Raw genomic sequence first — 5,337 nt, 5'->3', positions numbered from 1 at the left:
CATGGGTGGGACGTGCGGGTAACCAGATGGCTAATGGACTAGCTAATCATGTCTGCCTTCCTATGGCCTGATCATTCGTCCTTGTGACAGTGCTCACACTGAGTTTCTTTGAATTCTTTATTATTAAACAAATGACTATGATTTAGTGTGTCTGATTCTAATAGGAAAAATTCTTGGTTCAGCCCACAGAATGAAATTTTGCATTCTTCCAGGACATTAGTTTCCTATCTGCAAAATGAGAGAAAGGAACTTTAAGATTCCTTCAGACTTTAAATGGTATAATTGTTTGATAAATGTTTGATAAATTGCTGATAAATGTAGGAAGATTAAAAATCTATAACGGGTGACATGTTTTAATTTCTGTGGAGGCAGGGCAAGGGGAAGGCCATCTAGTTCCCAAATATACGAATAAATGTAAAAAGCCAAACGTTTTAGACTGGCTAATTAAACTCATCAGCTGTAAATCTTGGTAACTAGGTATTTAGTTTTCTTTGTTTCCTACTAATAAGCATTTTCAGAGCACCTTAGTATACATGTCCACCTTTTTATTGCTAAAGTTATCAAACTACATGAAAAGATAATGAAAGGATTTGTTTTACGCTTTAAATAAGTCACCAAAACCCAATGAAATAGGTCATAAATCAAGCATTTTGAGCTGGTTGTACTTTTTTGTGACTTCTGAACCACACCCAGAGGTGGAGAATAGCTGAATTGAGGCTTATTTTTCCTATTTGAAGTTCAAAGTTAATCCTATTTATTTAAAAAATTTCCATCTCAGAAATGTTTTTCAAGCATGAAATCATGTGGATATGAGATTTTTAAAAATTGTCTAATATAACATAAAATAAGAGATATAAGTAAGGACTCGGGAGTATAATGAGTGAGAGTCATTTTTATCCAATCTTTGGGAAATAACAGCTTCAGTCAATGTAATTACTGACTTAAAGCTTTATAACCTAACTAAATATGTCAACACATTTTTAATCTTTTGGGGGCTTAGGAGAATATTAACTTGTTCTTATAAATTTCTTCATTGTTTTGAAAATTATCATAATGCAACCTAAAACTTTTGGAGTACTTTGTTCAGTTACTAGTTTAGTATCCTCTGGCAGAAGAGTAGATACTAAAATAAAACTCCGGAAAAATAAATGTCCTGAAGGCCAGTCTTCCTTCAATTCCTATTAATTTCAGACTTTAGTTCTATGTTGATTTGTTTGTAATTTTTAAGCCCTTATCTTAATAAAGATAAGCCCTTATTTTAATATCAGTTCATTAAACAGAGAATGAGAAAAGCAAAGGCAAATAAGTTTTTGGATAACTTTTAAAACCTTGAACTTATTTTAAATATCAACCTGACATTTTGTACTTCAGGGTTTGGCCTCAAACACAGTTTAAACCAGATGGTAAAAGGACACAATAGATTATGATGAATTCTTAGTGAATTTTAGTGAAGCACTCAAAATCTAATAGGATATATTTACTAAACCATTTTATATTCAAGTTCTCATCTTTGCTACATTTAATGAAGTCATTTGGTACTTTCAAAAAATTTAACATGGTGATAATTCACCTGTTAAATTTTTTTAAAACAAATAAATTGTCTCAAATGTTAAAACATATATTTAATAATATTAAATCATTATATAGTTTGGAGATAGGTTTAACTTTTCTCTACAAGGAGTTTAATTTCAGTGTACTATAGATTATTCATGTTCATACAATCATTCCCTCTCTTTTAAATAAACAACTTTGGCATTCATTCCATTGCTTGCCTAAAAGTATAAGACTTAAAAGTATAATTTCTACAGTTATTTCTTTTTGTTTGTTTGTTTCCCTTATAAGAAGCAGCAAACTTTCGTTTTAAAAGGGATTCACTACTAAGAAGAAAAGATCTAATCTAAGAATAAATGCAAACCTTTTAGGAAGAATAATCATGGCACCAAAGTTATTACAGTAATAACTTATTCAGAATGGAGCATTTGTGTTTGAAGATGGCTACAAATGGGAATGGAAATATTGAGAGAAAAGAACAACACATATTTTGAGGATGAGTTGCCATTTCCTTTTGTAAGGACTTGGTCATGCCATAGGCGTTATTTCTTTAAAAGGTCAAGTTAAATTTCTTTATGTGTGGTGGTCTGCCCTCTCATGGGCCAGAGTAATATACAAAAGATCCATTTGACTTGTAAAAAGAACCTCAGCTCCCAAAGAATAAAGTATCTTTTAAGTTAACCTAGTATTAAAATCTTAATATGTATTCATGAATGTAATAACTTCTCACGGACTGTAGTCCTTCTCCAAATATTTAAAGAGTTCTTAGGTGTGGTTGTTCCATTAATTTCCTTCTTATCTCCCTTTACCCCTTCTCTCTATTGCAAAATCAACACAGCTTGCCTCTTGATATTTTCCTTGACCTCTCTTTTTAAAATATTTTAGAATTAGCTCATAGGCAATGAACAGAAATCCCCTCTTTGCTCACATATTTCTCCATTAAAATTTTCTTTATTATATACATAATATGAATTTGTTGAAGAAGAAAAATAGAGAATATAAAAGATGACTAGAGAATAAAGAATAGAAAATAGAGAGCAGAAAAAAACAAACATTAAATATTACTTGTAATCGCATCACGATGACATAACACTATTAATATTTGGGAGACTAATTCTCCAGTCATTTTTGAGATATATGTATTTGTGTGTGTGTATATATATATATGTATATATATTATATATGTATATACATTATATATAGTGTATATATAAAATACATGTAACATATTAATCTAAGAAGGTATTTATTTTAATAAAGTGGGATATAGTGCCACTTAAAAAACTTTATATTGCTCTTTAATCATTGTTGTAGTGCTGTCTCTTTTGCTCAAGTAGACAGTAATCCCCTTTGGGACAATGTGCTGAATTAACTTGGAATTTCCATTGTTATGTATACAATTATGTACAAAAATATATACTCACTGTTTTAGAACAATCTCATATATATTTTGACCATGAGTTGTCTCTGGAAAGTATTCCCTAAAGGAGAAAAGGAAAACAACTAGATTCTATCCCCTCAATATATGATTAAGAGTGAACCAAGCAAAATGAATCTAAGCAATGGATAATATAGGATTTCAACTTTAATCATGATTACAGTTAGTGATGTGCATACAAAGTCATTGTATAGATATGATCAAATAAGTATTTGAGATTAAATAGGTGGCTTCAAGGAAATTTTATTTTTGCAGTTTATTTATAGTTCTCCTGTGAGTCCTGTTTCATTCTTCACAATGGAGGTGTATAGAAAATATCTACTGGGTTGTCTTTTCAGGCCAGGGGTCTTTTCATACCCCTATGGTATGAGTTAGGAGAGACCTACTTGCTGGTAAAAAAGTTAGACCCCAAAATGCATTACTTAAATATGCTAAAAGTTTATTTCTTCCAAGTAACACTAGTGAGTAGTTTGGGAAGTTTGGCAAAGCAGCCCTACTCCACCTAGTCGATTAGAAATCCAGGCTGCAGAAGTTCTGCTAACTTAAAAATATAGCTTCCAAGGTCACCCTATTCCAGTCAGCCCTAAAAGGAAGGAAACATATATAAGTTTTATAAGGGCCTGTGTCTTAAATTGGCACATGTCATTTTCAGTCACTCTATGATGAAAACTCAGTCACTCTGCTACACTCAGCTATAAAGTAGAAGGAGACATATAGTCCAACGGTGTTCCAAGAAGAAAATATAGACTTTTATCTATATTGTGAGCTACTAGCAGTCTTTGCTATACCTCTTTTATGAGAATTGTCCCTGCCTTTCCAGGGATGAGATACACCCTCCTATTATGTTAGTAACGTGTAACCTTTCTCCCCACCCCCACTGATTTATCAATAGTGAACACCTGATATGTCATAAGCTGGGCCAATCAGATTCAGATTCTCCTTCCAGGGAATTAGAAAGTAGGATCCAATTTCTGTATGTGGCTGGAACTATAGCCATTTAACTCACGAGGTTCCAGGACAGAGAGGGGGTAGGAGATGGGATGAGAATGAAGCAAAATAATGCAAGAAGGACATGAGACAGAGATTGGATTTCTGCTGACTTTCCAATTGCTGACCTTAGTCCCTACCTGACATCTGACTGGTTACTCTGACTGATTCATGAAATGAATTTCTATCCCATACCTTAATTCTCATTTTTTGATTAAGTTGACTCAAGTTGATTTCTGTTACTTTAAACCAGATTTTTGACTAACAGAGGGTACGCTGGTGAAAAAGTTTCTGCTGAATGGGAAAGAGTTAGACAAGGCCATTATTAACCTTGTTTTCAAATGTTAAGTGTCTGCCTTTCATGAAATGATACCTGACTGAGCTTTCCCCCATCTGCAAAATATGAACAATAATTTACACCTTCCAGTGTTCTTACAGGTTTTTAAAAAATAAAACACAGAGGACAGTGCCAGACATACAGTGTACGCTCAGTAATTGATAGTTCTGATGATGACAAAGAGGACGATGATGTTCATGTTTACAGATATCAAATGGCACTTGCTTTCTGGTATATATCTTTCAGTGGACCCAGTGGCCTACACCTGTCCCTGAGGCTGTATTTTCTCAGATTTCCAGGTGAGACCAAAAGCAAGTGAAATGTGACATGCCTAATTAGGGAACCTGAACCTTTGTGTCAACTTCCGTAAGCTTGTCTATAGCTAAAGGTCATCTAAAGACCAGAAAATATTTTAGAAAAACTCATCCTAAATCAAGTAGTGCCAATTGTATAAAGGGAAAAGTATTTTATCATTTTCTCAGATTTGTTTTTGGCCAACATCATTTTAAGTCCACTTTCCAGAACAAGATTATATCTACAACTTCACATTGTTACAAAATGCCTTTTAAAAAATGAAAGATCGAGAAACTAAAAGATTTGAAAATATGTCTGTCACTCCTAAAAAAGGTAAAAATGGCAGGTGTGATTTAAACTGTCTTAATCTATCTCCACTTAATCAACTCACTGAATTTAACCATCACTCTCCACGGCAGATACAATTGAAGTGTACTTAATTTAATTCCATTTAACCAAGTCACTGAATTAACCATCACTCTTCATTCTTACTATATTGCACATTGATAGATGCCTACATAATCTTGCATGATCATAGCCAGTGGGCCAGTCTTTAACACACGCATAGAATAAATGATTTTGAATGAGGAATAAATGATTGGAATAAAGTTGAAAATTCTAAAAGAGGCTGGCACTTAGAGTGCTTAAAACACACACACACACACACACACACACACACACAAACACACACTTTAAAAATAAATCAAACAGGGAAATGTCGATGCTATTG

The sequence above is a fragment of the Eschrichtius robustus genome, chromosome 6 (assembly GCF_028021215.1).
Source record: "Eschrichtius robustus isolate mEscRob2 chromosome 6, mEscRob2.pri, whole genome shotgun sequence".
NCBI lineage: Eukaryota > Metazoa > Chordata > Mammalia > Artiodactyla > Eschrichtiidae > Eschrichtius > Eschrichtius robustus.
Note: the sequence above shows the minus strand (reverse complement) of the source record.